Source organism: Mobula hypostoma, chromosome 21 (genome assembly GCF_963921235.1).
Source record: "Mobula hypostoma chromosome 21, sMobHyp1.1, whole genome shotgun sequence".
NCBI lineage: Eukaryota > Metazoa > Chordata > Chondrichthyes > Myliobatiformes > Myliobatidae > Mobula > Mobula hypostoma.
Window position 1 is genome coordinate 30,750,034 of NC_086117.1, and position 24,862 is coordinate 30,774,895.

The window sequence follows — 24,862 nt, forward strand, 5'->3', positions numbered from 1 at the left end:
CTGACCTGTCAAAAAACCATGTTTGCCCAATAACTCACTAAGTGTCAACCCCACCTCTCAACTAACCGATAAATTCACTGAAATATCGATTTTAGACCTTGTGGCTGAGGGTTTTACACAGAGTGAGGCTTACATTTTCATGCCTTTCTTCGGGCACTTCAGGAAGAATGTACTTGACAATTGAGTCAGTAATGGTTATCCAAATGGTAATTGGTGAGCTGCACCTGTTCACACTACCTATCCACCTTACCTTGTAAGAGAGAGAGGAGTGTGTAGGTCCTTATCTTGCAAGAGACAGGCACTGCCTGAGCTGCCGAGTGTGTTCAGCATGTTCTGTTTCTATTACTTTTTATTACTACAGTGATTTTTATTACTCCCAACAACACAGATGAGTCTTTCCTGAAGGAAACTGTTTAGCATCCACTCAACATGGATGTCATTAGTGATATTGATGGAGATACTTACATCTCACCATCTAACATGGTGGAGAAGCTGAGCAAGAAAATGCAACTACCAAGTCAGAATGCTTTAAACATTTAATCAGACAGCTTCTGTATCCATAACAGAAGTCAAGAACTTTGCTTTTTATATTAATAGTAATGAACAGAAATGTATCAACAGTTCAAGGAGCATTTGTTGCTTAAGCTGTTGGCATATTCACTCAGATATCTGAAGTTCATCAATTATTTAATTGGACTAAACTAAAATACACAGATCATAGTTTCACTGTAAACTCATGGCAATTCTTTGAAAATCTTGGCTTTTTTTCAGATGGACAGAATCCTTTCCAGTTTGTGTAATTTATTTATGAAAATTAATAGCTAATATCCGACTGGGCAAGTCACCCAAATACAAATGGTTCAGTGATATGGCAGAGATATATTTCAACTAAGAGATCAATAGCTGACTTATAGGAGTTGTCACTCAAAAGGACTTTTCTCTTTACATCATCTGTGCTGTCAGTTCCTACAGTAGAAAAGACAGTTCAGAAAGTCATTTGAAAGTTATTTCAACAACCTGAGATATTACCGTGCTTTTGATCTGTTGCAAGTTTATAGAACTATTTAAAATAGGTATAGGAAACAAACAAGGTCACAGATGCTCAAAGCTGAAACAAAAACAGAAATGCAGATAGAACTCAGCCACTCAGCCAGCATGTGCGGGGAAAAGAAAACAAGTAATGTTTCCTATCCCTAATCCAAAGATGCTACTTGACTGGCTGAGTTCTTCCAGCATTTTCATTTTCATTTAAAACTGATGTCCATGTTGAAATAAGAGCAAGCAATGCACACAAAACGCCGGAGGAACTCAGCCGGCTAGACTGCATCTATGAGAAAGAGTACAGTCGAAGTTTTGGGCTGAGACCCTTCAGCAGGACTGGAGGGAAAAATTAGGAGCCGGTTGGTTTACAATTATAAAGATATAAAGCTAGATAAACATTTTACTTTTGAAAAATGTCTCACACCTGAAAGATGTTCACTGTATCTCTAGTTGCAATATTGAGAGAGTATGCTGTGCATTGAAACCTAACTACATCATACAAACCACTTATTTGTACGGAATGTACCAAGCAGGGTAACCATAGAACATCAAAATTTAAAATGCTAAGAGCCCATTCAGTCCACTTTATCAATTCTGGGTATAGAGCTATTTGGAAAATCTCACATTCAGTGCTAAAATGTTCCATACCAGAACCTCCTCTCTTCCATTTCCAGCATTTCAGAAGGATTACTTCCTCTCAACTCCTTCGTCTGCTGTTCTGACCTCAACTAATGCTTTCCATCTAATGTCCCTTTCTTATGTAACCACAGAAGCTGCAACATCTGCCCATTGACCTCTTCTCTCCCCACCATTCATCGATTCCAGTGAAGCAGCTATTCACTTGCAGCTCTTTCAACCTTGTCTGTGGCACTCAATGTTCCCAGATTTACAAAAATTATGAGAGGCATGGATAGAGCACACAGCTGGTATACTTTTCCCGGAGTTTGAAAAGTCTCTTACCAGAGTGCAAGCAGGTGAGAATGGGCAAGTTCAAAGGAGATATGTGGGGCCAGTTTCATTTTGTTTACACAGTGAGTGATGTGCACATGGAATGCACTGCCAGGGGAGGTAGTGGAGGTAAATACAACAGCCATTTAAGAGGCTTTTAAACAGGCACATCAATGTGCAAAGAAGAGGCATATGGACAGACGATATTAATTAGATTAGATTATTAGATTATGAGGACACTCAGTCCTCGTTTATTGTCATTTAGAAATGCATGCATTAAGAAATGATACAATGTTCCTCCAGAATGATATCACAGAAACACAGGACAAACCAAGATGGAAAAACTGACAAAGAACACATAATTATAACATATAGTTACAACAGTGCAAAGCAATACCGTAATTTGATAAAGAGCAGACCACGGGCATGGTAAAAGAAAGTCTCAAGTCCCGATAGTCCCATCATCTTACGCAGACGGTAGAAGGGAGAAACTCTCCCTGCCATGAAGCTCCAAGCGCCGCAAACTTGAGAATGCATTGGAAGCACCCAACTGCAGCCGACTCTGAGTCCGTCCGAAAACTTCAAGCCTCCAACCAGCCCCTCCGACACCGAGCACCATCCACTGCCGAGCGCTTCGACCCCGTCCCGGCTGCCAAGCAGCAAGCAAAGCTGAGGACTCGGGGCCTTCCCCTCCAGAGATTTTGGATCACACAGTAGTAGATCAATTAGTTGTTTAATGAGTTTGGTACCATGGCTGAAGGGCCTGTTCCAGTGCTGTATGGTTCTATGTTCTAATGTAGCCCTCTGTTGAAGAAACCAAAGGTAGATTGGGCAAAGTTTTTTTACAGAGCATCTGCACCCAGTTACTTAGAGTGCCCCCTGTGCTTCCATTACTTGCTACTGTAATCATCGTCCTCCCCTCCCCTGAGAGTTCAGGGATACAGTCCTGTGCAAAAGTCTTATATATATATATCTCAGGTCTCTAAGACTTTTGCACAGTACTATTATGCCAACATGGATTGGAGAGAGACTTTGTAAATCTGGAGGAAGCAAAGGATATTGGGAATGGCAAGGGCAGAGCACTGTGGGAGGAGTGTAGGACAGGTGGCAGAGAAGAAGTGCTGGGGCTGGGTGGGGTGGTGCCGGTGCAGACGCACCCAGCCCTGAGACACCACCCAATACCATTTGATTGCAAACAATTGGTTTGTTGGTCATTATAGAATGCATCTCTGATGCTTCCTGCTCCTTCCCCTCTCTCTTCTTTTTTACCCAATCATGATTCCCCTCTCCCTGCCCATTTCCCACTCTCAGTCCACAATAGAAACCCATATCAGAATCAGGTTTATCATCACTCACATGTCATGTAACTTGTTTTTGCTGCAGCAGCAGTACAGTGCAATACATAAAATTACTACAGCACTATGCAAAAGTCTTAGGCACCCTAGATATATATATATATACGCCTAAGACTTTTGCACAGTACTGTAAGACCTCTCTTATCTGTGGCTTCCTGCACTATAACAATGAGGATTACTGGAAGCTTGAAGTATATAATTTCATCTGTCATCTGGACATGTTGCGACATTCAGGACTCAGCCAAATTCTCCAACTTTAGGCAAACCATTCTTTCTTTCTGTTTGTATCGGAGCTATCCTTTTCTGCTTGCCATATTTCCGACTCAGTTTTTGTTTTATGTAGTGTGGTCTACTGGACATGCAGTTGAGAGGTGCTGCAAGAACAACCTCCCGCTCAATGTCAACAAAACTAAAGAGCAATGGTTGATTTCAGGAAAGAGGAAGCAGGCAAACTTGTACCAGTCAATATTAGTGGAATGAGCACTGAAGAGAGTCAACAGCTTTAAATTCCAGAGCAATCACATATTGAATAACCTGTCCTCGACCCAGCACATACTGTAGATTCAACCGTAAGGAAAGCATACCAGCATCTTTATTTTCTTAGGAGGTTAAGGAGGTTCAGCTTATCATCAAGCACTTCTTCAGATGTACCATTGAAAGTATCCCGACTAATTGAAAAATGGCCTGGTATGTCAATTTGAATGCACGGAGGAGTTGCAGAGGGTGATGGACTGTGCCCAGTACATCAAGGGCACATCCCGCTCCACCAGTGTATCTACTGGAAACTCTGCATCAAGAAGGTCACATCCATCAATAAATATCCCCACCATCTGGGCCATGCCATCTGCTCACAACACACATTAGGCAGGAGGGTAGGAGACTGAAGTCCAACACCAACAGGTTCAAGAACAGCTAGTACTTCCCTTGAATCATTTGGCTCTCGAATCAACTGCAAAACCCTATGCACTGCAATTTAGCTTCCACTAAACTTCATCTTTTTGGCAAGTTATTTAGCACTGGTTTCAATGAGCTTGGGCTGAGTAGATTGAGCAAATTGTTTTCTTTGACAGACAAATGTCAATAATGTTCAGTTTCCACAATTTCATATTCTTAACACTGTCTATCACAGAAGATACAACCAAATTTCTCTATTTTGACTGCACTGTTAAACATAGCCAATCCAATTTGTTCTTGACTGCATTTATCACATGTACTCTGTCAATACTTCTCATTGCCTCCGTAAAACAGAAAACATAATCAAACATCCCACCACCCCAGATATTCTCCCTTCTCCACAACTACATTGGGCAGAAGATACATAAGCCTGAATGCAGGTACCAACAGGCTGAAAGACAGCTTCTGTTGCGCTGTTTTAAGACTATTGAACCGATATCTAGTTTGATAAAATGAACTTTTGACCTCTCAATCTACTTCATTATGGCCTTGCACCCTGTTATTTATCTGCATTGCACTTTCTCTGTGATTGTGATACTTCATTCTGCATTCTTATACTGTTTTATCTTGTACTACCTCAATGTACATTGTAATGAATTGATCTTTATGAATGGCTATAGAAAGCTAAGTATTTAATTGTACCTTGGTACATGTGACAATAATAAACCAGTTTAATTTAGCAAATTAACAAATCATTTAATTAAGTGAGATGTAGAAAAATATAATTTATACACCCATAACAGTGTAAAATCCAAAATAAAATGATGATGGCCTTGTAAATCAAAAGAACGTGAACATTTATTTGCAAATTAAACACCAAGAAGATTCCATCAGGAAATATCTGAAACTGAATTATGAAGAGTGTTTGGATTCTAATCATAATGAATATCCCTTACTCTATCTGATATTTGTCTTTTAGCTGGTAAACTGACAGCTACCTTAAGGTTGGTGGATTGCGAATGGCTTAATGGACTACATTATGATAAATCATTGTGATTACTTGATAGTATTTATGTAAGTAAATAAAATAAGATGATCCTCACTTATTTGTTATCATGTTACACAGAACCCACAACACACTGCATTGATATTAGCATTTCTACTTTCCACCCTCTTTGAACTGAAGAGTGGGTGTCCTGAAGCAATAAACTGTCAGCAAGGTTCATATCTCACAGGAGAGTCAGGTCAAGCAATAACCCTTGTGTGCTATGGAACACTGGGAACATCACAACTACCCTAGGCATTTTACAAGTACAATGGTGATTGTGACGACTAAATGCTGATACAGACAAGGAAAACTGATGCCTTTCCATCCCATGGGCCTGAATCTGTTACCACTTCTTCATTAGATATTAACTGCCACAACCCTGAAAGTGTAATCATTTCATTCCATACATTCCAGCAATATATCCTGATAATATCTCACTATGTGTTTTCAGCCATTCCACATAATTAATGGATTGTTCTTTATAATGCAAGGTTTGGAAATATCATGTCCAAAATACACAGTAGCAACATTCACAATAAAATGCAGATATAAGAGACTGTAGAAGCTGGTAGGATATCCCCACACTACCATTGAGCACATCTACAAAGTGTACTGCTTCAAGAAAGCAGCATTTATCATCAAGGACTCCATCCAAGCCAGGCTATGCTCTCTTCTCGCTGCTGTCATCAGGAAGGAGGTATAGGAGCCTTAATTCCCACACCACCAGGTCCGGGAGCAGTTATTACCCCTCAACCATCAGGCTCCTGAAACAGAGAGGGATAACTTCACTCACCCCCATACTGAACTGATTCTACCCCCATACTGAACTGGACTCACTTTCAAGGATTCTACAACTCATGTTCTCAGTATTATTTGTCTACTTATTTATTTCCTTTTCTTCTTATTATTAATGTTGTATTTCCACAGATAGTTTCTTTTGCACATTGGATGTTTGTCAGTCTTTATTTGTATGTATATTTTCATTGATTCTAATGTATTTATCTTTTCTACCATGAACACCTGCAAGAAAATTCGATAATAAATTCATTTTGAACTTTGAATTTCTATGCTTAAAAAGAAACAACAATACTGAACTGTAGAAAAAGAGCATATTGCACCAAATTTTCTGCTAAAAGGTCTGGAACTGCCAACTTGTACCTTCATAACTGTGTATAATTTTGAGACTATTCTATTATTATCAGTAGGCATGAATGTGAAAACTGGGATCTGCACACTATATCTATCTTCTGTCAATCTGACTATGCTCTGACACATGAAAACCATTGAGGGAATGAACGTTTCCATCAATTCCCAGCAGTTGTACTGAATTCTGCCAATGAATGCAGAAAAGCTTGGATATGAAGCAAAACGAAGGACTAGAACAGGTGCTCACAACCTGGGATCCATGGATCCCTTACTTAAAAGTATTGGTCCATAGCATAAAAAAGGTGGGAACCCCTGAACCTAGAGGAATTCCACAGAGCAGGCAAGGTCTCTGGAGATTGGATACTTCAGGTCAAGATGCTTCATCCACTTCAGTTTTCACCAGCTGACATCTCTTGTGTCTGCAGATTAGATTTGATGCAGGTTCAGTAGTTTGATTCATTTTAATGACAAAGTTGAAAATTAAATCTCAAGGAATTTGTATTTTATTTATTTTTTTAATTGTTGCTGTGTTTTCTTTGCAAATTTATTATTTCTCATTAAAAATTTTAAAAAAATACCCTTTGAAATTTTTATTTGGATGTCTGTGAATAGAGATATATTCAGTTTCTATGAAAGCTGCTTTCAGCTGGGCTTGAAGCTAGACTGGTCTCTCAAGTGTGTTCATGGGATGAATAATTGGGCTGAATCAGTGTCATGCATGGACTTATTGGTCAGGTCAGAAGCACCTTCAATTCAGAGTTTACAGTGTGTGGGAGAGTAGTTTCAGAACACCCATAGTATGACGGGGGCTATTTTGATAAATCACAATTAAGATGAAGCGGCTTTGCAGAAATTCACTGATTTTACTCTCACAGGGGTTCCCAGCCTGGGGTCCATTGAGCCCTTGCTTAGTGTATTGGTCCAAGTCATAAAAAAGGCTCAGAAACCCTGCCTAACGTATTTGATCTATTCACCCCCAATAAAGCAATGAAATGTCTGTGTGAAATTTAGCATGTGAGGAAAACAATCACGGTAAAATAATCTGATAAAAATTTGCCAGTGTTATTCTAACTGATCACAAGAACCACAGCTTGTTGCATCATTGGCCCATGGGATTAAGGTTGAAAACTGATAGATTTTACTGCTTTGAAATTCCTGTAGTCTTCACTTCTACTACAACAGGCCAGAAATATACTCAAACTTTGCCATATTCCCACCAGTCCATGATCCATGTCCCTTTGGCAAATGACACAAAAAATCCTTGTGCATGTAATATTACCCAAAAATTTGAAGCTTAGCATTCATTACTATTGCACCAATAATTTGGTGGAGAATTGAAAGTAGGATTGGATAGTTGGGATGTACTTCTACCCATTGAGCAACTCTGAAATATTCTTATGTATAGATAAGAGTGATAACATTTTTTTTAGCTTTCTGACATCCTTCGCTTCAAGTAATCTTGTTAACTAAATTCTAAGCTTGCTTTAACAAGGTTTAATCATTTCTTATGTCATTTTTTAGAACTTAGTGCAGCACAGACACAGACCCTTTGGCCCACAATGTTGTGCTGAATCATTTAAATTAGCAATCAGGTGTCCAATTAAACTAATGTCTATATCCATCCATTTTCCTCACATTCTTGTGCCTATCGAAACACCTTTTAAATGTCTCTAATACATCTGCCTCTGCAACACCCCAGACAGTGCATTCCTGGCACCCGCCACTCTCTGTGTAAAAACCTTGCCTATTACATCTCTTTTGAAATTACTCCCATCACCTTAAGTGTATACCCTCCGGTATTAGACATTTCAGACCTTGGAAAAAGATATTGTCTGTCTACTCCACCAGTGCCTCTCATGTTCTTATGAACAACTATCAGATCTCCCCTCAGACTCTGTCACTCCAGAGAAAACAACCCAACTTTGACCAACTTCTCGGTATAGCACATGCCCTCTAATCCAGACAGCATCCTGGTGCACCCTCTCCAAAACCTCGACGTCCTTCCTGTAATGGGGTGACCGGAACTGTATGCAATACTCTGTATGTTGACTAATAATAGTATTATAACACTGCAACATAATTTCCTGACTTTTGAATAAAGGCAGTCATGCCTTTTGCCTTCTTAACCACCCTATCAAGCTGTGTAGTCACTTCCAAGGAGCTACGAACTTAAACCTCTTGGTCATACTTTGAAGTAATGAGTGAAAGATGAGATCATAGCAGAGAAGGAACCATTTAAATGCAGCAAGTCCATTGGGAGTGGGTTTTATCTGAGCCAATAAGAAGAAGTGAGGTGCACGCAGAGCAGCCAACGTGGGAGTGGGCTGCTTTAGCTCAACAGGCTTCAGTGTGAACAAGCAGAGGCTAAGGGTGCTTCTGAGTCATTTGGAATAATTTATTTTGATTGTGGAACTTTGGCTTGAGAAATTAGAGCCAAAGGTATAACAAGCTTGGCAGAAGATGCTGAATAAGTGACCAAGGTGAGCTCAAGACTCAAAGATTTCAGAGCGAAAGCACAAGTAAGAGCAGGTATGCTTTCTCTTGCTGCCTGTAAATTCTTAGAACTAAAATCAGTGTTGGCAGGCCATAAGACCACAAGATAATGGAGCAGAATTAGGCCATTTGGCCTATCGAGTCTGCTCTGCCATTTCACCATGGCTGATTCATTTTCTCTCTCAGCCCCAATCTCCCGCCTTCACCTCCTATCCCTTCATGCCCTGACTAATCAAGAATCTATCAACTTCTGTGTTAAATATACCTAACAACTTGGCCTCCAAGCGGCCTGTGGCACTAATTCCATAGATTCAGCACTCTCTGGTTAAAGAAATTCCTCCTAATCTCCAATCTAAATGGACAATCCTCTATTCTGAGGCTGTGTCTCTGGTCTTAGACTCTCCCATTACTGGAAACATCCTCTCCACATCCACTCTATCTAGGGCGTTCAACATGCGATAGGTTTCAATGAGATCCTCCTCTCATTCCTCTGAATTCCAGCGAGTAGAGGCCCAGAGCCATCAAATGCTCCTCATATGGTAAACCTTGCCATCTCGGAATCATTTGCTTGAACCTCCTTTGAAATCTCCGCAATGTAAATCCTTTCTAAGACAAGGGGCTCAAAAGTGTACATAATACTCCAAGTGAGGTGTCACCAGTGCCTTATAAATCCTCAACATTACATCCTTGAGTCCCCTCAAAATGAATTCTAAGATTGCATTTACCTTCCTACCACTGGCTCAACCTGCAAATTAACCTTTAGGGAATCCTGCACAAGGACACCCAAGTCCCTTCGGACCTTTGGTTTTAGAATTTTCTCCCCATTTAGAAAATAGAAAATATTCTATTCCTTCATTCCTTCCATCAAAGTGAATGACCATACACTTCTCTACATTATATTGCATCTGCCACTTCTTTGCCCATTCTCCCAGTCCGCCCAAGTTCCTCTGCACACTCCCTGCTTTCTCAACAGTACCTACCCCTCCACCTATCTTTGTATCATCTACAAACGTGGCCTCAAAGCCATTAATGCCATTATCCAAATCATTGACATATAACGTGAAAAGAAGCAGTCCCAATACCGAATCCTGAGGAACACAACCAGTCATTGGCAGCTAACCAGAAAAGGTCATCTTTATTCCCACTCTTAGCTTCCTGTCAGTCAGCCAATCTTCCATCCATGCTAGCATTTTTCCTGTTATACCTTGAGCTCTTGTTAAGCAGCCTCATGAGTACTACCTTGTCAAAGCCCTTCTGAAAATCCAAGTAAGCAACGTTCACTGACACTTGTTTGATCTACCTGTTATTTCCTCAAATAATTCCAACAGATTTGTCAGGCAAGAGCTCCCCTTAAGAAAACCATGCTGACTTTGGTCTATTACGTCATGAGCCTCCAAGTACTTTAAAAACACATCCTTAATAATGGATACCAACATCTTCCCAACCACTGAAGTCAGGTTAACTGGCCTAAAGTTTCCTTTCTTCTGCCTCCCTCCTTTCTTAAAGAGATTCTGCAGGGAACTGTACTGAGTTCTCAGCTGTTTGTGATGTATATAAATGACCTGAATGAAAATATAGATGGGTGGGTTAATAACTTGGCAGTTTATACAAAGATTGGTGGTGTGGTGGAAGACTGGCAAAGAGTACAGTAGGATATAGATCAGTTGCAGATATGGGTGGAGAAATGACAGAAGGGTTTAACCCGGCCAAATGTGAAGTGCTGCACCTTACTAGGCCAAATGTAAAGAGCTGATACTGTGTTAAGGGAAAGACCCTTGCCAGTGTTGATGGGCAGAGGGATTTGCTTGATGCAAGTAAGATTTTCCCAAAGCTCCATTTTAATTCCAACTGCTGTTCTTCCCCAGATATTTTGAGAGGAGAGAAAGTTGGCCAGGCTCAGAGTTCCCTTTGCATGAAAGTATAAACAACCATGGAGGCTTGGCTTGAATACAGTCAGGTTTCAGGCTCAGATTCAAACTATTATTTTCACTGAGGTCAATAAATATCAATGCAATTTTAATTCTACTCAACTGATTCTCAGTTTTAGTACACTTCATATACTCCAAATATCACCTCAGCTCAAAATAAAGGTCGATATCATATAGAGTTGGGTGGTGGGGTGGAGATGCATCTCTGCAAAGGGGGTATAAGGCACTCCTTCTCTCTGCTAGCCTTGGGCAAGGTGTAGCACCTACTTAGCCCCTGATCAGGGTCACATGAAACCTTGGGAGCAGGTGGTGGATGGTCGTATGAGCAGCTGGTGCAGATCACAAGTCCTGGTTATGCAACCACTGATGCTAGACAGACAATCTCTGAAGAGGATTGATAATGACTGGGGTCACATGATGTCAGTGCCATAAAAATGGCAACACGTGCAGTCTGCCAAAGCACATATTCGGATTATGTTGATCATTGCATATGACACATTTACTGTATATTTTGATGCAACTTCCTTTAATTAGATAAACATGGATTTTTTTTTAAACCTAGTATACTAAGAGCATCAATGAGATAACTAAATTATTGTAAAAGCTATCCCGTTAGCCTCAGAGAACGAAAGGCTCCATCCTTCATTGTTCAAGCCCATAAGTGACCCCAGACCTCTAACGATGCATTTGACTCTTAAGGCCTGAGAGAGCCATTACACCCACTCACTGTGAGGCAAATAAGAAAACACAATAATGTTGGCAAAGTGAGTGATGTAAATGTTACCCAGAGACTACCATGATGAAATGTAGACCAATGATCTAAACCTCTGTCAGGTAACCTTGCCACTATACCATCAGCACCATTCACTAACTTAGATCCATTGTTGATCTGAATATGATGCTTGTTCCAAAACCATATCAAGTGATCTCTTACCTGTGCATTGACTGAGAATTATCATTGATTTAACAGAGACAGAAAAATCATTTTGAAGTGAAAACAAAATACTAATTGTGGTTTCTAAGTTGCTGAAATGCTGACTTAGAACCTAATCTAGTCAATCACTTGCCGATCTGAAATTGTAGCTTTGGAAATGAGGAAAACAAGAGATTTTCTCCCAGCAGAAAGATTTCATTTTTCTCTTTCTCTCTCTCACTCTCTTTCTCTCACACTCTCTTGTAAATTAATTGACTTACACCTGGAAGAACCAAAATATTGATATTCACATTGTTACTTTGCAAAAGTCTAATAAATTAGCAACAAGTGATGTAAATACCCAACAATTGCTTTAAACACCAATAGGTTACCCAGATTCACTAGCCACATTGTGTGCTGTTTCTTCAAGCACGTAGCACCAAGATACAGCTAGTTGAGCAGCTCCAGTGACCCAGGTTCAACTCTGGCCTCAAGTGCTGAGTTGTAGAGATTGACTGCGACTGTGTGGGCTTCCCTTAGGTTCTAGCACTGAGGCACCTTCTGATGGAGGATCTGGGAGATCACATTAAACCATTGAATTCACTGTGATCTCAGCATCACAGCAGATCTGCCTGTGGGAGTCATCCCTTCAGTCATTTGCCTGACTTCCAATAAGGAATGCTAGCAAGTAGTGACAGAATACTGAGAGGTCATTGGATCATGTAGCCCACAACCTTACCAACCAAAATGATTTAGCTTTATAGCAGACTCCATATTAAGATTTGCCACTTTAGTGCATATTTTGTCCTTTGCATGCCATTTTTGAAAGGTTATTAATAGAACGTTTCTTCTCACCTTCATGATACCCTTAGCCATGCTATACCTTGATGTTTACTTACTCATTTTCAGCTTCTGAAAGTGCACTGCATGCATGAAAGAGGCACAAGGTTTCATCTTAGTGACATCAAGGGTATAATATTATTAACACAACACTGTTTTAAATGAAAATGTTTGCAAATTCTGCACAGGGAACTGGGTTCCCTCTCAATAAGGTCATTGTCATTAATATACACACAATTTATTCACAGCCAGTTAACACTGAACCAGATCCAGTAACCACATGAAACAAACATTTCAACATTGCAGCTTTTGCACTCAAATATCAAAAGGAAGGCCCATTTCTACAAATACTCCTTTATTGCCTATTGGCTTTTGGGAGGAATCATCGGTGTTTTCACAGAATTATGTTTATCCGAGAACAAGCTGGCTAAACTGAAGTTGTATTCAGCCTTTCATTTTACTTAGTTCCCTGAGAGCAATGGCAACAAAGAATGATGTGATGAGCTCTGCTTTCAATGGCCTGTTGACTTCCCGACTCCAACAATACCATATAATTGTCACCTGCAACAATACGAATATTGTCTTCGGCAGTACTCTTAAACAACAGACACTTGTATTTTGACTGCCGATGAAAATAAAAGATAATATTCCCCTTCCTTTGCTGGCAACCATCTTACGGACCCAAGGGTACACTGTGGTAGGTAAGAAACAGCTGAAAAGTTACGTGCTCAGGGGGCACAAATGAACCCCTACCTCAATGAAAATAAGAGGAAATCTTTCAGATTATTTTTTCCTCAATAACATTAATATCATTTTTCAATACAAAAAATTGTTATTAAAATGAAAGTGCATGGCTCAAAACGTCCATTAAAGCTTTTGGAATTCTGCGGTATTACTTCTTTTGCTGTGCTCACTAATTATGTGTGAACCCTGCAAGGACCTATACAGGTTTTCCGGACACTGACTCTAAGATTACAAACACAACATGCAGTGAATGACATTTGCGCAGCTCAGGAGAAGCTGAGTTGATTAGCAAAACCCAAAGACTCAGCCAGAAACCATGTTTAAATATTTTTTTAATGTTTACCTCCACAGAGACTTAGCTAAACAAAAACACGTGAGCATTTGAAATCAAGTTCAAATTTCAATTCAATTTAAACTTAATGTTGTTCCTTTTAAATTACTTTGCCCACTTATATTCTTCAATGAAACAGCACAGACCTGTTTGCAATTAAGAGAAACATTTATCTTGTTTTTATTCATATTCGCAGTGATAATTTAAGTATTTGCTGGGACATCAGACTTCGTAGCCACTGCAATAGTTCTGATTGGCCAATATTAACCTGACATATTGGTTTGTACAATTTTTATTCCTCACAGAATTGTGTACATATAATTTATAACTAATTATATAGACATACAAAACTTTGAGTAATTATGAGTAAATACTTAGAGTCTCAGGGATTCATACATTTACCATGATTGTAACTCAAAATATCAGTTTTTGAAAATGAGATTTTATGTTAGATCTGATACAGCTAGGATTTATACCTTTCACCAAATATTAACTTCCTAGTTCTTCTCAAGGAGGTGGCAAATTCAAACTGAAACCTTGCCTTCATTTGCAATGCTTATAGATAATATTTAATAAATTCCTGGTTGAAAAAAAAATAAGTGAACAAAAATAGAAGATGGGAAGAAGGGAAGATCAACCCAAAACAAAAACAATTGCATTCAACCAGATGCTGGAAAAATTATAAACACAAGAGATTCTTCAGAAGCTGGAGGAACTCGGCAGGTCAGACAGCATCTATGAAAATGGATAAACAGTTGACACTTTGGGCTGAGACCCTTCATCGGGATTGGAAAAAAGGTGAAAGATGCCAGAATAAAAAGGAGGGGGAAGGTGAAAGAGGAGAAACTGGCAGTGAAGTCAGGCGGCTGGGATAGGTAAAGGGCTGGAGAAGAAGGAATCCAATAGGAGAGAAGAGTGGACCAAGGAAGAAGGGAAGAAGGAGGAGCACCAGCAGGATGCGATAGGCAGTTGAGGAGAAGAGATATGAGGCCAGAATGGGAAACAGAAAAGTGATGGGCAAGTGGAAAAGTAAAAAGTAAAAATACCAGAAGGAGAAATTGATGTTCATGCCATTAAGATAGAGGCTACCTAGATGGAATATGAGGTGTTGCTCCTCCAAACTGAGGGTTCCCTCATCACAGCAGATGATGAGGCCATGGACCGACATGTTGGAATGGGAGTGGCGACAGGAAATAGAATGGTGGGCCACTGGGAAATTCTGCTTTGGCAGATGTAGGGGTAGTGCACGATTAAGCAGTCCCCCAAGTTACATTGGGCCTCACCAACGTCGAGGAGGGTGCATTTGTAGCACCCAATAGAACAGATGACCCCAACAGATTCACGGGTGAAGTGTTGCTTCATCTGAAAGGATTGTTTAGGGCCCTGAAAGGAGGTGAGGAAGAGATAAAAGGGAAGGCATAGCAAATCTGCTGCCTGCAGAGTTATCTACCAGGAGGGACATTAGTAGGGAGGGGTGAATGGACAAGGGAATCATGGAGGAAGTGATCCCTGTGGGAAGAACTAAAGATGTGTTTGGTGGTATGATCCCAGTGAAGATGCTGGAAGTTGCAGAGAATGATGTCTTGGACATGAAGGCTCATGGAGTGCTAGGTGAGAACAAGAAGAACTCCATCCCTGTTACGTTGGTGGAAGATGTGGTGAGCACAGATGTCTGGGAATGGAGGAGATGTGGGTGAGCAGTTCTTTGAAGAAGGAGGCCATTCCTGATGTCCTGAAAATGAAAACATCATCTTGGGAACAGATGCAGCGGAGATGAAGGAACTAAGTATAGGGACCAGCATCTTTACAGGAGACAAGATGGAAAATGTATAGTCAAGATAGCTATGGGAATCGGTAGGTTTATAAAGATGTCAGTGGACAAGTAATACACACAAAATGCTGGAGGAACTCAGCAGGCCCGGCAGCATCTATGGAAAAGAGTAAACAGTCGATGTTTTGGCCCGTAACATTGACTGTTTACTTGTTTCCATACATGCTGTCTGGTCTGCTGAGTTCCTCCAGCATTTTGGGTATATTACTTAGATTTCCAGCATCTGCAAATTTTCTCTTGTTTGTGTCAGCAGACGAGTTGTCTCCAGAAATGGAGACAAAGAGATTAAGAAAAGGGAGAGGAGTATTAGAAATGGACCAAGTGAGTTTGACACAACTGTGATTAGCCTTATCAATAACAATGATGACATGGAGTATAGAAGGGAAGTGAAGAGGCTGGTGGATTGATGTGAGGAGAACAACCTAAGCCTGAACATGGAGAAGACAAAGGAAATCATTGTTGGCTTCAGGAAGGTGTAGGTAAACCACTTCCCTCTGCAAAGACTTGCCTTCTCTATAGAGAGAGCTAAATGCATCAAGTTCCTGGGAGTTCACATCACAGATGACTTCATCTGGTCCCTTAATATCACTTCCCTGAACAAGAAGGCACAGCAGTTCCTTCACTTCCTAATAAGACTGAAGCAAGCAAAGCTCCCGACCCACATCTTAACAGCATATTACAGGAGCACCGTTGAGAGCATCCTGACAAGTTGCATCTCCATCTGGTATGGAAGTCCCTACAAATGACTGTCAGAACAGCTGAGAGAATCATAGAGGTCTTCCTACCATCCATTGGGGACATTTAGACATTTATCAGGAGTGCTACATATGCAGTGACCTTAAAATTATTAAGGATCCCATCCGTCCATCTAGCATCCTCTTTGACTTTCTACCATCAGGAAGGAGACTACGATGCATAAAAACAAAAACGGTCAGGATCAGAAATAGTTTCTTTCCCCAGGCCATTAGGCTTCTGAACTGGTCACATTACATTCAAAGTGTCACTGATTAATCCGTTCCATACCTTACAATATTTGATATTAATGCATTTCAATTTGTTATTTATGTGTGATTCATCTGTAGATTTTATCCTTACCTTCATAAGGTATCATGTGTTATGTGCTTTACACCCTGGCTCGAAGAAACATCATTTTACTTCTATATAAATTATATGGTTATATACATTATAAGACCATAAGATAAAGGAGCAGAAGTAGGCCATTTGGCCCATCCAGTCTGCTCCACCATTAATCATGGCTGATCCAATTCTTCCAGTCATTCCCACTCCCCCGCCTTCTCCCCAAACCCTTTGATGCCCTGGCTAATCAAGAACCAATCTATCTCTGCCTTAAATGCACCCAATGACTTGGCCTCCACAGCTACTCGTGGCAACAAATGCCACAGATTTACCACCCTCTGACTTAAGTAATTTCTCCGCATCTCTGTTTTAAATGGACGTCCTTCAATCCTGAAGTTGTGCCCTCTTGTCCTAGACTTCCCTACCATGGGAAATAACTTTGCCGTATCTAACCTGTTCAGGCCTGTTAACATTTGGAATGTAGCTAAATGACAATAAACTTCACTTGACTTTAAGGACAGGTTGGAAGATAGAGGCAAAGTTGATGAAATTGACAAGCTCAGCCTGGATGCATGAAGCAGCACCAAAGCAGTTGTCCATGTCACACATAAAGAGTTGGGGAGCATTACCAGGAAAGGTTTGGAACATGGACTGTTCCACACAGCCAATGAAAAGGCAGGCATATCTGGGGCCCATGTGGGTGCCCATGGCTAAGGCTTGAGTTTGAACAAAGTGGGAGGAGCTGAAGGAGAAATTGTTGAGGTTGAGGATCAGTTCTGCCAGATGGAGGAGGGTGGTGGTAGACTAGAACAGGTTAGGTCTTTTGTTGAGAAAGAAATGGAGAGCATTAAGGCCTTCTTGCTGAGGGATAGAAGTGTAAGTGGCTGGGCATCCATGGTGAAAGTGACGTGGTCAGGGCCAAGGAATTGAAAGTTGTTAAGGAGATTGAGAGCATGTGAAGAGTCACAGATGTAGGTGGGAAGGGCCTGAACCAAGGGGGATAGAATGCAGTCGAGGCTAGAATGGGCAGAGACAATGCGCCTTCCTGAACGGTCAGGTTTAGGATCTAGGGAAGGAGGTAGAAACAAGCAATTTGGTGTAAGAGAACTATGTGCCATTGCTATTACAAAGGAAAAAGTGCCAGGCAGACTCAGAGGTCTTAAGGTGGGTAAGTCACCTGGACCAGATGGACTACATCCCAGCATCCTGAGAGAGGTTGCTGAGGAGGTAACGGATACATCGGTCATGATCTTTCAAGAGTCGCTTGATTCTGGCATAGATTCAGAGGATTGGAAACTTGTAAATGTCACTCCACTCTTTATGAAGCCTAACCTCAGTGCTTAGGAAAGTGTTGGACTCTATTATTAAGGATAATGTTTTGGGGTACTTGGAGACTAATGATAAAATAAGTCGAAGTCAGCATGGTTTCTGTGAAGGGAAATCTTACCTAATAAATCTGTTACAGTTCTTCAAGGAAGTAACAAGCAGGGTAGACAAAGGAGAGGTAGTGGATATCATTTGCTTGGATTTTCAGAAGGCATTGGATAAGGTGCCACACATGAGGCTGCTTAACAAGATAAAATCCTATGGTGTTACAGGAAAGATACTGACATGGATGGAGGAATGCCTGACAGACAGGAGGCAGTGAGTGAGAATAAAAGGGGCTTTTTTCTGATTGGCTGCTAGTGTCTAGTGGTGTTCATCAGGGTTACTTTTCACATTGCTACTTTTCACATTGTTTGTCAATGATTGAGATAATGGAATTGATGGCAAAGTTTGCAGACGATATGAAGATAAGTGGAGTGGTAGGTAGTGCTGAGGAAGCAATGCAATTGCTGTAGAACTTAGACAAATTGGAAGAGTGGGCAAAAGAAGTGGCAGATTGAATACAGTGTTGGGAAACGTATGATAAAGTATTTTGGTAAAAGGAACAATAATGCAGACTATTATCTAAATGGGGAGAAGGTTCAAACTTTAGAAGTGCAGACCTCGTGCAAGACTCCCAGAAGGTTGGTTTACAGGATGAGTTTGTGGTAAAGAAGGCAAATGCAATGTTAGCATTTATTTCAAGGGGAATAAAATACAAAAGCAAGGAGCTAATGCTGAGGCTTTATAAGACACTAGTTAGGCCACAATTGGAGTATTGTCAACAGTTTTGGGCCCCATATCTCAGAAAGGATGTGTGATCATTGGAGAAAGTCCAGAGGAGATTCACGAGGATGATTGCAGGAGTGAAGGGGTTAACATATGCAGTGCATTTGGAACTTCGGGGCTGTACACATGGGAATTCAGAGGAATGCAGGTGGATCTCATTGAAACTTACCGAATGTTGAAAGGACTAGATAAGGTGGATATGGAGAGGACATATCCTATGGTGGGGGTACCCAGAACTAAAGGGCACAGTCTCAAAATTGAGTCGACATTTTAGAACAGAGTTAAGGAGGGTATTTTGTTTTTAGCCAGAGAGTAGTAAATCTGTGGAATGCTCTGCCACAGACTGCGGTGGAAGCCAAGTTCGTGGGTATATTTAAAGTAGAAGTTGATAGTTTCCTGATTGGTCAGGGCATTAAAGGATATGACAAGAAGGCAAGTGTATGGAATTGGGTGGGATTCGGGATCAGCCATGATGGAATGGTGGAGCAGACTCAATGGTCTGAATGGCCTAATCCTGCTCCTATGTCTTATGGTCTTATGAGGTTGATGGCAGTGGATGGGAGACCTTCAGATTTGATGAGTTTAGTGATAGTCCGGGAGTCTGCGGCAGAATGTCTAGACTGGGGTCATTTTCAAGGGATATGTCTGAGAGATGCTGCCTGGCCTCAAAGAGGTAGAGGTCATTGTGCCACAGTACAACAGCACCCTGTTTGTCTGTGGGTTTGATGGTGTGGAGAGAGTGGAGGGCAGTGCATTCAGAGGAGGTAAGGTTCAAGGAGGAAAGAGGAGTACTGAAGTCCAGTCAGTTTATGTCTCAACGGCAGCTTGAGATGAAAAGATCCAGAGTAGTCTGAGCACCAGACTGGGGGGGTCTAAGAAGAGGAGGAGCGCAGAAGACAGGAGAAAGGGTCATCGGTTTAGGGTGGGAAATTCTTGCCAAAGAAGTAGGCTCTGAGACTTAGGCCATGGAAGGAGAGCTTGGCATCATGGTGGACACGGAACCCACTGAGGTGTGTGCAAATGGGACCAAGGTAAGGCCCTTGCTGAGGACAGAATAACTGGTTATCTTCAGAATAATTGGATAACTTGTACCTTCAGAGAGAAGTAATGAGAATTGGACTGCTGTCATTTCCTGTGTGCCCTCCATGTGCCATTCCATTCGTAGCTGGCAGATACACATAGGAATTTCATAAAATCTGTCTTTGTTCACTACATGTATGCATGAATATTGGTTCCAGGTCTCTTGTGCATTCAGTCCTGTTGAAGTCACAGTGTAAAAGGGAAAATAATTGAGAACTGATACATGTAGTACCTTCAATGCAAGCAACCAATTTATCATTATCATTCCATGGATTCTTTTATGCCCATGAATACAAAGTCACTATCCTTAAGTTGGACGTACAGTGATTTTTACTGGATTAGACAATATGCAGATCTGCTTCTCTGTGAGTCTATGAATCCAATTCACACTTCTGTGCTTCATAAACAATCCAACTAAAGATCTTTCTGCCTTAGTAGACTGGATTGAGCAGTTTGGGGCACCTGCTTACATGTTTATCTGCTGGGTTTTGTCCAGAACACTTACGTGAAGTAGCTTTGGGACATTTCTGGCCGAGCTGGGCTAGGATCCTTTTCAACTCCCCAAATGGACACCAGAGGGAAGGAATGGCGTTGTCTACTTCAGGAGGAGGTGAGAGCAGTAGTGGAGGAGACAAGAGCCTGCAAGGCGGTAGGAATGAAGCAACAGGGAGCTTGGACAAGATGAGAGAATGCGGTTGAGAGGAAAGTGACCCGGGCTGATCTTTGGAAAGCTGAACCACACCACATCCAATTTCTCATCCAGGCAGTCTACAATGTGCTTCCAGGCCCATCAAACCTGCACACATGGGGCAAGGCAGAGTCATCTGCGTGCCCACTGTGCTCCAAGCGAGGAACCCTGGAGCACATCCTCAGCAGCTGCGCAAGGGCATTTGGTGAGGGACAGTACAGGTGGAGGCACGATCAAGTCCTGAAGACCATCGCTGAAGCCGTCAGTGCAGGAGTTGAGTGGGCGAAGCAGTCCCGACCCTCCAAGCAGACCGTTGCCTTTGTCAGAGCTGGGGAGCAGCCAATACCTGCCAAAAGAACATCTGCAGGTACTCTGACCTCTGCAAGGGACTGGCAGCTGTTGGTGGACCTCGAACGGCTGCTGACGTTCCCCAACCATATCGCAGCCACCACCCTGTGACCAGACATTGTCCTAGTATCTGAGTCTACTAAGCAAGTGGTGCTGCTGGAGCTGACAGTCCCATGGGAAGATAGCTTGGAAGAGGCCGTTGAAAGGAAGCTCTCCAAGTACGCAGGACTGGTCAGCAACTGTCAGCAGGCTGGATGGAGAGTGAGGTGTCTCCCAGTGGAGGCTGGTTGTAGGGGATTCGTAGCCCGTTCTTTAGTTAGAACCTTCAGCATTTTGGGCATCGAGAGAGAGAGAGAGAGAGAGAGAGAGAGGAAGAGGAGAGCCATCCGCAGTACCACCGATGCGGCAGAGAGGGCCTCAAGATGGCTGTGGCTCAAAAGAGGGGAGCCATGGAGTCATAAGTAGCTAGCCATCTGGACACAAGCTGGGGTCTGATCAGCCCCGGCTGGGTCACCTGGAGGAGGTTGTATGATGTTGAAAGACCCGAAACACCCAGTGATTCCAGGAACATCACTGAAGATTTGTCCAGAAGCATCAATAGATGTATGTACACAGCACAATTAAGTTATAATACAAAGTTTTTATTTAATAATTTAAAATAGCATTTATTAATGACAGAGTTTGAACTGACATATTTTGTTAATTAGATGTTTACTACAACATTTATGAGCATATACAATAGAAGCACGACTAAGCCTTTAGCTTTGCCATTTATGACTGAACCTGGCCCTCAGATTCATTTCCTCCCCTAACATGAAATCCAAAAATCCACCAAACTTAGCCTTGAATTTATTCAATGACTGAGCACTCTCCACAGTTGAGACCTAATTATTCCACAGAATTCAAAACTTGAACGAACCTGAGGGATTATGATGGCAGAATTCGCAAATTTATCAAAACAACCATGCTTGGAAAAGTGTCAAAATGTAATTTATATGTTTAAATTTCAAAACCAGTTCCAGCATGGGGGGAATTGGATAGATTACATCGAGTCAAACTCCAGTTATTCTTGAAGACTGCAGGCAGGCAATTCCGAGGTCCAACAGTGCAGCCCGGAATAACCATTCAAGTTTACAGAAATACAACAATGGGTTCTGCTCCATTTATTTAACTTGGGAGCATTGCTCACATGCGATGTTATTTTTAATGGAACAATGGAATAGCTCCTACAACACAGATGGCAGGCGGTATGGGTGGAATGTAAGAGCCAATAGATAAAGGAATGCACTCCCCCATGGGGTGAAGAAAAATTTGTAATGAGTCTGCTATGCATCTGAAGTACAACAGATAATGCAGCTGATTTACATTGGCAAACAAAAGTTAGATTTTGGCTGATTTTAGAAGAAATTCAATCTCTTCAGCATAATATTTCACAGCCCTAAATTTAAACTCTCAGGAATTGGCACAAAGGCTTTAGATACTTAAGGCAAACATTCCAGACACTTTCATGACAAGACTATCAATCAGTGGCATCATTCTGCTGGTAGAATAAGAAACTACTATTCTTATCTTTAAGAAGATTTTATATCATTCATGATTATCGGAGATTCAAACAAGGAGATAATACCTTGAGAAGAAAGAACACACATTAATCAAACAATCCGTAATGTATTGAGGATATCCCTGCTGAGTTTCTGAACTTATTTTTTCCATTGACAATTGCCAAGATTAGAGTTAAAGTGAAATTTTGATTGAAACTAGAAAATCAGCATTAATGAACCCGCAGGATCTGGTCAGATTTAATAGTAGGTGCAAGAAGTTATTTGTGTGGAAATGTTAACATGGTTTTTTCAGTACCGTTACATTTTAAAATCCACTCATTGTTATACAAAAATGCCCTACTTCTCTCGAAACTGTGCAAACATACTAGTCCATTCTACATTACACTGAACAATCAGAATCAGGTTTAACATCACTGGCATATGCTGTGATGTCTGTTAACTTTATGGCAACGGTGCATGATAAACAAATATAGAGAAAAGAACTGAATTACATTAAATATATATGTGTGTCTATTGAACAGTTAAGTTAAAATGAGTAATGCAAAAAAGAAATTTTTAAAACCCATGAAGGTCATGTTCATGGGTTCAATGTCTGTTTAGAAATCAGATGGCAGGGAGGAAGCTGTTCCTGAATCGCTGAATGTGTGCCTTCAGGCTCCTCACTGAAGTTCCTTACTGAAGTCACAGATGTTGTTGTAACTTTCAGCACTTGTTTAACAGCTTGTCATATTTTACCTTTACCTTTCCCACCCACCTGGTTTAATAATCCCAGTGAGAACAACTGGCTGTAACAAAATGCAATTTAAATTTATGAGTGGCAGCCATAATGTTTCATTGATTGTGCTACTTGAAGCAAACTCTGTGCCTTACTTATGTGATCTAATAAGCAAGGATTGCATTCACTCCACTCTTGGAGTGAAGTTCCTCTCTTTTGACTTAATTTACAGAAGGTCAGGATTGAATTAAGATCAGTGCTAAGAATCAAATGAGCTCTGTGAAGATTACAAAGGAGGGGGAAAGATGGTGGAAGAGATCTCTGCACTGTGAGAAATGATGTGCAGAGCTGCCTCTATCTAGGGTGAAAATTTTTTAAAAACCTCACATACAATCAAAGATAGTCTGAAACGAAAACTGTTCGAGCTTGGTCACAACATATCGATGCAGCTATAAAGAAGGCAAGACGGCGGCTAAATTTCATTAGCAATTTGAGAAGATGTGGTTTGATACCTAAAACACTCGAAAACTTCTGCAGATGTACCATGAAGAGCATCATGACTAGTTACATCACCATCTGGTATGTGGTGGGGGCTACTGCATGGGAGCGAAATAAGTTGCAAAAAGTTGTAAAATTAGTCAGCTCCATCATGGGACAATCCTCCACAGTATCCACCACATCTTCAAGGGCAGTGCCTCAGAAAGGCGGCGTCCATTACTAAGGACCCCCATCCCCTAGGACATGCCCTCTTCTCATTGTTACCATCAGGAAAGAGGTACAGAAGTCTGAAGGCATACTCTCAGTGATTCAGGAATAACTTCTTCCCCTCTGTCTTCCAATTTCCAAATAGACATTGAACCCCCATGAACACTACCTCACCACTTTTATTTCAGGTTTTGCATGAGTTATTTTTAACTATTTAAAATATACATATATATACTTACTGTAATTCAGTTTTTTTCCATATTTATCAGATAATACATTGTACTGTTGCTGCAAAATTAACAAATTTCACAACATATGCTGTTGATATTAAACCTGATTCTGATTCTGAGAAGATGCTCGAGACAGGTCAAGACAGCATTTGTGGGATGAAAAATAGTTAAAGGTTCAGATCTGAGACTCCATGTCAGAACAAGAAAAGGCAAGTTAGTTTCCTGTGGAGTAGAAGGTAAGGGCTGGGGTGGGGGGAGGGAGAGACAGGTAAAACCAATGGGATCTCTGTGCCAAGATACATTATTCTTTCTATCTGTACAGTGTGATATTGCTATACTTGCCCAATGAGCCAAGGTAAAATGAATAGACTAAGAAACATTGAAGCAAAGTGATGACAGTCTTGTGCTGCATTTGAAATTAGCCCCAGCCAGAAGCTGGTTTCACGCACATACAGAAATGATGCAGCCTTTGATTTCACCATTCATTCGTACCCTTATTTCCACAACCACAGCAAAATATTACAATTGAATATAGTCATAAGCCCTGCGGCATGCCACAGAGCATTGGGCTTCTCGGCTTCTCGAGCACCTGTATTTACCAATTGTTGTCTTAAAGAGAGTTGTGAGCCTTTGTGCTTTATGTTTAATCTTGTCAAGTTATTTGTGACTGGCATGGGTTTTCTGCCTTCTGTGAGTGTTTAATGGAGACCCCCTTTAAGCACTGATTGCAGAGTGTTTGTGTGGAGAATGATTTGTCTTGTGGTATCTCTCGGTCATGCCATGCATGCTCC

At 41.1% G+C, this 24,862-nt stretch overlaps 1 protein-coding gene across 4 annotated transcripts in view; it reads right to left on the reverse strand.

The window, feature by feature from the left end:
- The window catches only part of LOC134359927 (astrotactin-2-like), a 1,812,737-nt gene that overhangs the window by 370,563 nt on the left and 1,417,312 nt on the right, over positions 1 to 24,862 (reverse strand). The gene's annotated exons all lie outside the window — the stretch shown is intronic.